The 13,531-nt window shown below is 40.3% G+C and overlaps 1 protein-coding gene and 1 pseudogene across 5 annotated transcripts in view; one reads left to right on the forward strand and one right to left on the reverse strand.

Annotated features, from left to right (window-relative positions):
• SOX5 (SRY-box transcription factor 5) overlaps positions 1 to 13,531 on the reverse strand; it is a 950,952-nt gene that overhangs the window by 820,562 nt on the left and 116,859 nt on the right. The window lies entirely within an intron of this gene.
• LOC307101238 (ribonuclease H2 subunit C-like) lies at positions 9,161 to 9,719 on the forward strand (annotated as a pseudogene). The gene has a single exon. The product of its transcript is annotated as a ribonuclease H2 subunit C-like (transcript).

Below are 13,531 nucleotides of genomic sequence, written 5' to 3' on the forward strand. Positions count from 1 at the left end.
TCCAGGTGATCCATTTCAGATAAGCCAACACTATCCTCTGAAAAGATGAAGTAGTCAGTTGTCAAAGTCACCCAGACTGGTTCAGGCATTCTTGTCAAATGAGGGAACTCCAAAATTGTACCTAACTAGGGTTCTAACAAACACAAAAACTTCAGATCCCACAACGCCACCCTTATTCTTTCCTCCTACACAGTTGGTGTGGGTTAGGAGCATTTTATTCCGAGGTCATATTAGTTTAGAGTTCTTTATAGATGAAGCCCAGCCTGAAAAGGGTTTTCAGAATAAGCAAATATTATTGACTCTGTGACTTTCTGTTTCATTGCCAAATGATGCTTGGGGTGTAAACTATAGGAGTGCAATTAATCATTGAAGTCAACTATGATATGGGCATATTAGTTTGGTAAATGATGATAATTCTGCTAGTGTTTACTCCCTTAATTTTTTTAAAAAAATATGTTATTATTGATTTTAGAGAGAAAGAAAAAAGGGAAAGGGAGAGAGAGAAACATCAATTGGTGAGCTTCTGCACATACCCTGACCAGGGATCAAAATGCAGCCTTGGCATGTGCACTGAATGGAATTTGAACCCCAACCTTTCCTTTCAGTGCATGGAATGACACTCAACCAACTGAGCCACACTGATCAGGGCTACCACCTGGATTTTTTAAAAATAATCTTTAAATGTTTAACTACAGAAATATATAAGCAATATCAACTTCTGAAAAAATTAGAGGCCCAGTGCATGAAATTCATGCACGGGGGGTAGGGATGTCCTGAGAGGGAATCGAACCTGCAGCCTTTTTAATGTTATGGGAAAACAGTCCAACCAACTGAGCAACCCAGCCAGGTCTACATTAGGACAATTTTAGTGTCTTTGTTTTGCTATGGCATTTGATATCTCAAAAGTAGTACGTGAGTACTGGAGGTGAACATTCTAAGCATTCAAACTAGCACGGTGTAGACCTGAAAATAGTGACCAAGCCAGTAGCGATGAACATGCCTAGTATTCAGAAAACAAGGCTTCTTGAATAAGTGGATAGGGACAGGCTACGCACGTAGAACATCTTGACATACCAGATATCTACAAAGCTATGACAGATGACTATAGTTATGTCAAAAGTATTCAGGAGCCACCTTAAAAGGTTTCCATTGGTCAAAGATGAGACAATTTGAGCTTCAAAAAGGATAAGAATTGTACTAGATCAAACTCATCAAATATGCTGAAATTCATGATTTCATGATGATATTTAAAAGAAATTACTTGGATACCTTCTGAAGATGATAGGAAGCTGTTGTACCTAAGTAGTAAAATACCCACCACTTCCATGCCAGATACATCCCTTTTCTCCTCTTGTTTGCTATGCAAGAAAGATAAATAGGATACAAACTGTTGTTACTGAATAAACACCTACTAGCTGCAAATATTCTTCTTTGTTTAAAAAGATAATGGGGCACTCATTACACTAAAGGTGTGCTCTCTTTTCTTTGCAGATCCTATCAGAAGGAGGGAAAGAATGTACTAATTCTAATATTTCCTTCCTTTGCAAAGCAAACCACCTCCTTCCCAACCTGAGACACTGTTGGCTGCATATAATGTCACCAACCCTTTTCAAACCTGGACAAAGGATATTCTTCGGCGATGTTGACCATTATTGCAGCTTGGTCACAGCTACATTTTAAAAGCTCGCTACTCCCATCTGTGAAGGTTGACTGCACAGTAACCTTAGTCCCAGAAAACCCAAGAACAGCAAGGTCCATGGATGTCTATATAAAGGGGTGTATCAATAAATACAAGGAACATGTTTTTTTTTTTTTTAATGAAAGTCATTCATTATACTCCGTGCTATAGTTTCACCACCCATTATGAGTGGTGTTTCATATTTCAAAGGCATTCTCAATAAGTGGAATAAATCAATACTAGATATAACCAATATTACTGATATTAATATCTAGTTCTCCTACCTTTTTTACATCCCAATGAAATTAAAAGTGATCATATGCTTAGTCCTAGCCAAAAAAATATAGAAGTGCTGTTTGTCACTTTGGTAAGAAAGTATTTAATGGCGAGTGCTCCACTCTGCAGACCTGTCTTCCCTGGCCTGGAAAGCAGATGTCATTGGAGCTATCCTGAATTCAGTCTGGAAAGCTAAACCAGCGTATGGAGGATAACTGACCTGTTGCATCACCGGAACTCACAACAGAGTGTGTAAATGAGATTTTAGAGCTGTTCATAATAGCAGCATAACCTCTTCTAACCCAAATGATGTGCTAGACTTCTGCATTTTTCTCAAAAATATTTTCCACAGAGATCTAATAAAACTACACACATATATTGATATATTGAGGCCAACCAAATTAGTTAATTATAGAAATGTAAGAAATTAGAATTAATATTTGCAGGATTGTGAACTGTTTGAAAATGTTAACTATATTTGATAAATCGTGCCGAATAACAACAAAAGAGCAAATCTGTACCCATGTAAATAGAAACTTATCCTAAGATATCTCTACTGACACAGAGAATGGTATGAATATAATATGCAGGAGCCCCCCTGAGCCCAGTTCTACCTTAAGAACTATGGAAGGACAGAGGTAAAAAGCAGCTGTTGATGACATTTATAAAATCTCTTAAGTCTCAACCGATTCTGAAATAAACTGGTAAGGCTTATAGTTTCTTGACCTCCTAATCCTTGGAACCAAAAGTACTTAGCAAATAAAGGTTGTCTTTCATGATTCCCTCAAATGTACTAGCTTTGATTAGGCTAGTAGTACATGATATCAAAGAATACTGAAACTATAAAAAGTCCATTGTGAGATTTTAGTAAGACCAAGTCCAAGACTTTTGTTCTATGCATTCTCTATGCAGAAATGCAAGAGAACTTTCAAAGTGGTATTAGTATCTTCCCTTACACAAAGAGCATTTCATATAACAAGCAGTACATAAAAATCATACAACATTCCCAGGAAAGATCATCGCCTTTTACCCAAAGCCTCAGCAATCAACACTTTGAAATATCATTGCCTGCTGAACACACAGGTATTTTACCTGGGTCATGAATTACAATGCTAATTGTCCCAAATATTTCCAGTCATTTGATGGGTGCCATAGGAGCTTAAACAGACTTGGTGGTGACAGCAATGTATGGACAATGGATTTGAACATGACTAAGGATTAATGAAATCTCTTCCTCGGCCACAAAGGTCTCCTAGGAAGTCTGCTAGCCCAAAATGACCCGGTGGCTTTGAGATGTGCTGGTACCATCTGACACGACACAATAAAGATAGAGCTGTGTGGACAGTGGAGATAAGAGCTCCAGCATGCATTTCTGGCAGGAAAATTCACAACATTTCATTTTTTAAAAAAGACAGTAGGCAATAATTATTATAGAGTTTAATTATCCCTTTGGGTTTCACAAAGAGCTAAAAAAAAATATGAAATAACCAGCCACCAATCTGCTACCTGTGGCAGCTGAAATATATTATAGTGGAATTTTAGGGCAAATATTGAAATGAGCATGTCCAAATTGTTTAGAAAAGGATCTTCAGTCTAAGGAGAATTGACAGCGTAGCTTTAAGAACAGATAAAGAACTGCCTCAAGGATCTGTCTTGCCTCCTTACTTTTTAAAAGTAATACCTTCATTTGCATAGTAATAACCCAATTATTGTAAGATTAGGTGACTGGAATCTCATTATTGCTATTTCCACAAAACAGTCAATATTCTATTCAATATCTTTTAATGTTACGCACCTTAAAACATAATTATTTCAATATACTCTCATTCATCTTTAATGTAATTTTCTTTAAAAAAAAAAACACACCTTGCCATAATTGTTGGGTTTGGGGAATATATTATGTTTAAACAAGCACTTTTCCCCTCAGGCTGCTATGAGAACAAGCAGAAGCAACTAATAGCTTGGGGGCATTTCTGCCTCCGCCGCCCCCCCACTCCCCACCCCAGTTAGTCCAAAAGACTGAATGCACAAACACTGCTACTGATAATTTGTGGTAACAACCTCCATTCTTTTCCTAACACTGTAGCTTCCCCTCCTTCTCTTTCACTTCATGCTCCATAATGAATTTTAGTCTAAGGCAACTCCAAAAGTGTTAGCAAATACATTCTGTTAAATTTCAAATTGTAATATGGGCTCTTTTCTTTTGTGTGTTTTTTTCCCCAGACCACATTGTAGTACCAAAAAAAAAAAAAAAAAAAGCCACATCCGAGACAGATGACATATTGGGGAGACCATCTGCCTGCCATAGGTTTACCTGCCATAGGCTTTTACAGTTTCATTTGCAAGATAATCGCACAATAAGAGGCTGGTTACCAGATTAACTGCAGAGCAAAGCAAGGAAAATAGAGAAGAGAGAGATAGGCCTGTCTACATTAAGAGACTAGAGAGCCATACAGTCTATTACTTCAAAATGATATCAAAATTAATGTACAGTGAAAATAGCAGTTAGATTTTGTCATGAGAGGAAGTAATATCAAAGGGCTGTGGTTTGGAATCTGTAGTTAACACTCCTTGACTGGGGCCTTACTGACTACATATTCTTCAGGATGTTAATCTCTCTGTACTTTGTGAATGAATACTCATTACTCATGCCTATGACAATTTATAGAAAGAAGCACTATGTTCCTTAGTCAACACCAGCTAAGTTTTCTCAGGATGCAAACTCCATCAATCATTAACATGATTCACGGGTATGTTTCACAGGTTTTGATGCAGAGACTCTCAACAGGCATTAGAGGCTCCTGAGAGCCCACCTAACCACAACCTCCCCACCGCACACCCGAAACATCAAGCCACACTCCACACTTCCCATTCTTGATCTTTGAAGGAAACAGCAAGGCTGGCCAACACCCTTCTACATGTTTAATGAATTTTAGGGGATACTAACTCTGTATTTTGTCATTTATTACAACAATGGGGAAACCACCATTCTTTAAAATAAGTTGAGTGGCTACCAACCATTTTCCTCCCAAACAGAAAATGCATTAGCAACTTTCTGACTTAGTCAGCCTTTACTGGAATTCAGTTGCATGCTGTATCTCCTTCGAGTCACTGGGCAACTCCTCAGGAACTACTCATAGCAACATGGACAGGAGTCAGACATTTAGTACAGCTCCCACCCCACTCCCCTTAGTGCAGAATAAACTCACAGGGCACATTTTGAGTCAAGATCACCAGTGTCAGTTGTGGTTAATGTAGAACTAGAATTCAGGTCTCCAAACGCCCATTCCAGAGCTCTTCCTATTTTCTCTCCCACATATTTAAATTCCAGGTTATACTATGTTGATTAAGTGCAGTTATGTTTTGATCCCTCAGTAAGAAACATCCCCCCACAAAAAAAGAAGAAGGTCAACTGCCCGGCCCATATGGCTCAATGATTGAGCATGGACCTATGAACCAGGAGGTGACAGTTCAATTACCTGTCAGGGCACATTCCCAGGTTTCGGGCTCTATCCCCATTTGGGGCATGCAGGAGGCAGCCAATCAATGATTCTCTCTCATCATTGATGTTTCCATCTCTCTCTCCCTCTCCCTTCCTCTCTGAAATCAATAAACATCCTATCTAATAATAGACAAATATGCAAATTGATCATACCTCCGACACACCCATAAGCCACGCCCATAAGCCACGCCCACCATCCAATCAGAGCGAGCATGCAAATTAACCCAAACCAAGATGGCTACAGCCACAGAGAGCAAGGTTTCCTAGGTAACAGAGGAAGCCAAGCTTTCCACCTGCCCTTGCCAGGCCTAAGCCTCCACTCAAGCTACAAAGTTTCAATTATAGAAGGTAAACAAATTCAAACAAATGGCGGCAGAATGGAGCTTGAGAGAGCAGGCCAGGGTTGCCGCCGGCAATAGGGGAAGCAAAGCTTTCCGCACACCCTGGCCGGGCCCACCCGCTTAAGGCAACAAAGTTTCAATTATAACCCCAACACAAATGGCTGCTGGCCTTGGAGGGAGACCCAGGCTTGGCTCCGCTCCAGGCTACAAAGTTTCAATTATAGAAGGAAAATAAATTCCAGATACCAGGGCCTCTGCTTGGGTTGCCAGGGGGTGTGGCCGGCCTGCAAACCACCACAGGCCCCTCGCTCAGGCCGTCCCATGCCCCAAGGGAACCCCCACCTGATCCGGGACGCCCTTCAGGGCAAACCAGCTGGTCCCCACCCCTGTACCAGGCCTCTGTCCTATCTAATAAAAGAGTAATGTGCAGATTGATCATCACTGCAACACACAATATAGCTGCCCCCATGTGGTCAAAGAACCTGCCCCCATGTGGACACAAGATGGCCACCACAAGATGGCCAGCAGGAGAGGGCAGTTGGGAGGCACCCGGCCTGCAAGGGAGGGCAGTTGAGAAGGACCCGGCCTGCAAGGGAGGGAAGTTGGAGGTGATCAACCCTGCAGGAGAGGGCAGTTAGGGGTGACCAGGCCAGCAGAGGAGGGAAGTTGGGGGCAAACAGGCTTGCAGCAGAGTGGTTAGGGGGTGATCAGGCTGGCAGGCAGAAGCGGTTAGGGGCAATCAGGAAGGCAGGCAGGCAAGCAGTTGGGAGCCAGCAGTCCTGGATTTTGAGAGGGATGTCCGACTGCCCAGTGGGATCGGGCCTAAACGGGCAGTCGGACATCCCTTGAGGGGTCCCATATTGGTGAGGGTACAGGCTGGGCTGAGGGACAACCCCTCTCCGTGCACGAATTTCGTGCACCAGGCCTCTAGTATATATATATATATATATATATATAAAATGGTCAACAACAAAAACACACCAAAGAGCAAAGTTTAAAGTCATCATTATACTATCAGACAATGCATTGTTTTATATTAACTATCAGAAGCCTTCTTTACTGTTGAAAAGCTAAAGTTGGAGAAGTTTAGAAAATTGCTCAAGATCACAGAGTCAGGATTCAAAACCAGGTCTGTCTTAAAGAGAAAGCATGAAGACAAAGATTTCATGTACAATTTACTTTGCTTTTGGCCAGAAGTCTCCTCTGTCTTTGCTGAACACTCCAGCCACCCTCCCCCCACAATGGGGAGAGATTGTCCTGGATGAGAGTGACCCCAGACAATTCAGAGTCTCCAATAAACCATTCAGTCTCATGCAGCTTTATCTTTGGGCAGGATATTCCCTTTTACTGTAATGCCCTCACCTTCTTCTATTGCCTGTGTCCCTCATTATTTACCTACTACACTTTCATTTATGCCTAAAAATCCTGGTCACTCCTTACCTGTTCTGTGAAGCCTTGCCCTTTCCAACACCTTCCAGAAGAGTTCATCTTCCTTTCCTCTGCTCTTTCTGAACGTTTAAAGCACATATTCAATTGTTGAATGTAGTTATTAGTCTATATGCCATCACCCTGAGGAAAGCTTCATGAGGGTTGGACTTAATGCATCTTGCTATCCACAGTAACTGTTAGCAATATACCTGGAGCAGAGATGCTGTTTTTACAAATGTTCAACTCTTATTGGATTAAAGATATCTGTCAGAATTCCCTTATGGTAACTGTCACATTCTATCTTGCATGGTAAATTGCTGCGTATGCCATTTCTACATAAGAAATAATGCATTTCTTGTTCCTCTCACCACCCCAAGAAGAGTGCCTTATACATAATAGGTGTTCTGGAAATATCTGTAGATCTGAATTGCTTACAGAATTTAAAAATGTGGGGGAAGTAAAGGCAAATAACTAAAATCTTACAGATTGCTGTAAACCTCGTTGAGAAATAATAGCAAATTTCTCCCTTCATAGGTCACTTTCAAAGCATGAGATTTTATCCTGTGAAGGTGTAGAACAAGTGCACTGTACTTAAAAACTGGATGACTGAGACAGTGGCTAAAATGTTACCTTTTTGTGAGGATTAATTGAGTGCAATAATTTATCTGTTTCTATTCAGCATATGTACTGTATGTCTGCTATGCATCCGAGGACAGCTGCCATTCTATTTACAGCACTATCTAAAAATGGCAACATTAAATCCATCTTCCATCTCTTTAAGATCTTTTTCAACCACAGAATCATCTCAGATGTTCTGCTTTTAGAGCAAAATATATGAGGTGTGAATGTGTGTAACAGTGAAAGACTAACAGGCAGAAATCCACGATGGTGGAATGAGCCACTGGAGGTTGATAAAACTTCCCTCCTTTTCCTTCCTCAAGAAAAGCTAAGACAAGGAAACTAGAAAACATCAGGGGGCAAATCAAAAAGGTAGAAAACCCTGCTCTTACACTCCAATCAGAAGTCTCAGAGCCTAAATATTGATTTTTCAGGGCTTTGTTGGTTACTGAACAGGTTTTGAGCATAGACTGAAAAACATCAGGGTGTGTGCTTACTAACCTTTCCAAATAATATATCATATTTCAGATATTTTTGAGAAAGTTAAAATTAATTTTTCAGCTATTTGGGGGTGGAGGGAGTTGTGACAAGGTGATTATTTTAACTCTCCATACTATACATCTTAACACAAATACTCTGTTAACTTCACTGACACCTATTATCAAAGAAGACACACAAAACCTAATTTTACACAAGAACACATAGTACTGACTGACCATCCTGACCTACCTGAACAACTTGGGAAAGTTTACACTCTCTTAATTGCTCTCCTCCTCAACATTTCAAAGACACAAACCCTGCTGTCTTAACCAAGCTTCACGCCATTTGCAAAATCAATGTGGCAACCAGACATGACCGGACAACAGAGCAGCACTTTCATGGTGAGGATCAATTGGACTTGGGAAAAATTGGACGTCCTTTTTCACTCTTTTCTTTAAGAAGCTAATTTTCTCATCATGGCATTGTCCTTATCCTATCTAATAATAGCGTACCATGTAAATTACCATCACTCCGCTACGCCCACGATTGGGCGGTGGGAGGCTGGGGGGCGGGACTCAGGGTGGCCTATCCGGCCATTGAGAGGCACGGATCCGCTGCCACTGAGATGGGCTACACTGCTGTTGAGAGGTACAGGGGGCTGGACTCCCGCCCCCTGTGCCTCTCAACGGCCAGATCCGGGGCCGCTGAGGGGGTCCCGCCCACTGCGCCTCTCAACAGCAGGGTAGCCCCCCTCAGCGGCCGCGGACCATCAAAAGTGGGGGAGCGAGCTCTGGCCTCAGTCAGCGAGCCACGGAAACCAGGGAAACCCGGCAGAGGATGGAGAGCAGCGACGAGGAAGACATGGAGAAGCACCGCATCCACCTACGCCCCGTCCCGTCACTCTGCGCACATGCTGCACCTCCTGCCCTGTGAAGTCCGGGTTAACCAGCCCGCCCCTGTGGGGCGCTTTTTCACCCCGGCCATCCGTCAGGGTCCCGATGGACTCGAAGTGTCGTTTCGGGGCCGCAGTCTGAGGGGCAAGGAGGTGGAGGTGCCGCCTGGCCTGCTGGGATACGTGATGGATATGGAAGAGAAGTCGGTGGGGAAGCAGGACTTTTCAGCGGGATCCGACAAGGACAAGCAGGAGCTGGTGGAACCCCCGGAGGCGCTGGAGTGGGACTTCGACCGCTTTATTCGTGCCTCTGCCAGTTTCAGCCGCTTCACCCTGTGGGGCCTGGAGAGCATCCCTGGCCCGGATGCCAAAGTGCATGCGGCCCTGACCTGGCCCAGCCTCGCCGAAGCGATCCATAAACAGGTGCCGCAGGACTGAGAACCAGCGCTTGAAACTGGAAGCCACCGATCCCTTCACCAGCTCTCCACTTTGGATCCACTGAGTCCACCACCCCAATAAATGAGCTCTTTCACAGCAAAAACAAAAACAAAAACAAAAAAAAAACAAAAAAAAACAAAAGTGGGGGACCTGGGTGCCTGTCTGCTCCGGCACCAGGCCTTTCAGAAGCCTCCACCGAGCCGGAGGCTTCTGAAAGGCCTGGTGCACGAGTGGACAGGCACCCAGCTCCACCGTGAAAAGCGAAAGCGTGTAGGGGACCCTACACGTGCATGATTCAATCATGCACTGGGCCTCTAGTAAGTAAATAAGAAAGCCATCATTCTAAAAATATTTTGCAACTTGGTAACAGTAGAGTGAACTGCTTCATAGTGTGTTTGTGTGTGTGTGTGTGGGGGGGGGGGTATAGGGGGAGTCAGACTGCCTGGGTTCAAATACCAATGCTACCATTTACTAGGTGTGTGACCTTGGACAAGATAAATAACCTTCTGTGTCTTAGTTATAGGATTTTGAGGGATAATTGAGTTCATGTTTGTAAAGGCGTTGGAATAGTACATGCCATGTAGTGAGAAAGATGTTACTTGCTTTCATTAATAGCATAAACCCTGACATTTACTACATACTCAAAATTTAAAGATAAATTAATTAGTTTCAAGACTTTTCAAGTGGGGACAGGGGTGGAGAAGAAAAAGAAGAGCTTCACTGGCTGTTGCTTTCTTGCCTAGCTATTTTCTTGGAATAATTGTATATACATATACATATACATATACATATACATATACATATACATATACTTGAGTTAGTGTGTATAAAGTTGTTGGAATAGTACATTTATATATGTGTGTGTATGTGTATATATATGTGTATGTATATATATTTGCATGTATATATGTGTTTATGTATATATACATATATATGTGTGTATGTTTATGTGTGTGTGTATATATACGAATTTACATGGGCACAAAGCCCTCCCTTTCAAAATTCGAGTCTTTAGAGAAAGGCATTTTTTTGTAGATCATCCAACATGTTCTTTATAATGTCTAAGACAAGTAAATACACAAATACTTTTCTATCAGTCAACTTCTAAATTATTTTTATTTGATTAAACAAACAAAAAATCTAAAGGATCACCAGAATAACATCCAACACAACAGGTTATACTAGTACATATATATATATATATATATATATATATATATATTCAATTTGACAAATGGCAACTCAAAAAAAGCAGACAAGTATCGTAATGAGACACTCAGACCCTGTAACTGCCACTGGCATTTTCACCTATTTCACAAGTTAGGTCAAGTAAAACTGAAATTTCCAGTTATCAAATTTTCGCTTTATGAAATTCAACTTTTTAAAAGAAAAATCAGTGTTATTCTAAAGAGCCAAATCCACTGATGTAAGGTGTTGTTTTTTTTCACCATGTGCTTTACTCTAAAATTTACTTTGTCATCATTCATCAAATCATTTTTTTAAACCTTAGAGGAGCAATTTCAGTACACACCAAGAGTCTCTTTGAAACATGAGCTAAAGTTAAAGAACTGAAAGTGGAAAATATATGTTATGCCTCTTTAAAGAAAACCTAATGCATACTTTTTGCAAGATGCCAAAATCACCAAATCATTTATGTTATTAATCTTGGGTGTTTGCTGATTGGAAAGGCTTCTAGGGAGTCTATCTCTAAAGGACTATAAAGCTTTCAAAATACAGTTTTAAAAAGTGGTAAATCCACACTTTTATTACCACTAAGACAAGAAGGTATGTTTTTGAAAACTAGTATAAAAATTTAACCACAACAAAATTACTAGTTATTTAAGAAAATTCTAAATGTATGTTTATATTATGAGTATATGTTCATTTAATATGCAAAATTAATTAAACTTAAGATTTTCAATAAAATTAAACAAATATCTGCTCTATGAAGTAAACAGAAAAAAATACTACATACACATATACACGGTTATAATCTTTTGCTGAGGACAACAATTGTGCTTCATTACAAAGATCCAGTCCTAGGAGGTAAGAGATCATTTTCTGATTTTATTGTATTCTCCTTATTGATATATTAGCAATTTCCAAGACTTGAATTTTCATTTGGATTATAGATATCAATCTTGCATATAACTTATTTTCAAGTATCAATCACACAATAAAGCTTCTTAAAGCTTATCTTCTTTGTCAGCCATCACTAGTAACTTTATTAATTATGTCAAGATGTTGGGAAGGTGGTAGAGTCTAGGTGCTGCCATTAATCAGCTTATACCCTAGTTATGAGTCTCAGATCCACTCATCTTTACAAGCAGAGTGCTGAACTGGATTATATCTGAGGTGTCTTATGCCTGAAAATTTTATAATTAAGTTATACTTTTCCAAATAGGAATGTAACCAAAATTCAACTTTACTGTGGAAGAGATGGTCAAAATATACCCCCAATTCCACAGAAGAGCAAATACAAAGCAAAAGATTTCATATTCATTAGTCATCTACTCTAGAGCAGAGAGTGTACATCTGTTTAGCTCTATCTATAAATCTATATCTCAGATGATAAAACAGGGGCTTCTAGAGATTATTCAATACACCAATGATTGTAGAACTAGTAGGTGGTAAAGCTGGGGTTTGAACTCAGGCCTTTCTGACTATACTTGTACAGCTTGTATGCTTCCCATCTCAGCCACAAGTTCACTAAGAACCATGATAATTGAGAGGTAACTCTTTTGCTAAATCTATTAAATGGTCCACCAATGCTAAAGTCTCCATCACTCTCTATTTTTCTTATTCAAGTTCTATCCATTGCTTGGTACCCAAGAAAGGAGTTTTTATCTTTAACAGGGACATAAAATTCAAGTATTCAATGAAAGCTGCTGATGGCTGGCTAGAGAGGCAATTAAGGTAAGTGACTTGGTAGCTGATAATGCATTTCTTGGTGATATGGTACCTCTTGAAAATTTGAGAGGGATGCGGGCTTTGGTGACAGTGTTTGAGCGGAAAGAAGAAACAGAGCAGTGCACTTTATAAGGCTTTTCTGATAGGACTTTGGGATAGTTCTATGAATTACCAGGGGAAATCATTCCACTCTTACTACTTGGCTTAGGGTTCCTCCCAGCTTTATGACAGTATTTCCCCACCTCAGGAATCTCAACAATTGGCAGATAGAGGATACAGAGCAAGCACACTCAATGTGACATTTTATTATATATATTCTAAATGCCCTCACAGTATCATGCTCTAGTTTTCAGCACAGATTGGAGCCCAAAGGCCTGGATTTGAATTTTGGTTTTGCCAATTACTAGTGCTATAGGTTTGGTCAAAATAATAAGTCTCTCTACGCTTCAGGTTCTTGTCTATTAAAGATGGATACTGCTGGGAAGCTTATGGAATTGTAGTGAGGAGCCAAATAACATATGTAAAGTACTGAGCACAGTGCCTATGACATGAGAAGCCCCCGACAAAAGTCTTGACAAATTGGCAACTCAAAAAAGTAGACAAGTATCATAATGAGACATAATTGAAAAGTTAGCTGTTGTACACCTGAAACTAATACAAAGAATAGTTAATGTAAACTGTAATTAAAAATAAATTTTTAATTTAAAAAATATTAGCTATTATCAAAAAGCATGAGAATATGAGAATTCATGTTTTTATAGCAATCTTGATGGCAGGAAACTATTCCTAGTAGTAACTTCCTGAGTTGATGGAACAAACTTACACTTGAGCAAATTCCAGGATATGCATGATATATATTAAAGGGAAAAAAATACACACACACACACACACACACAGAAAGAATGTCTGGTCTGATTATTAATTTTAAAAAAAAGAGTCATGTTCCAAAATATAAGCTTGGACAGTCC

Source organism: Cnephaeus nilssonii (genome assembly GCF_951640355.1).
Source record: "Cnephaeus nilssonii genome assembly, chromosome: 6".
Taxonomy (NCBI): Eukaryota; Metazoa; Chordata; class Mammalia; order Chiroptera; family Vespertilionidae; genus Cnephaeus; species Cnephaeus nilssonii.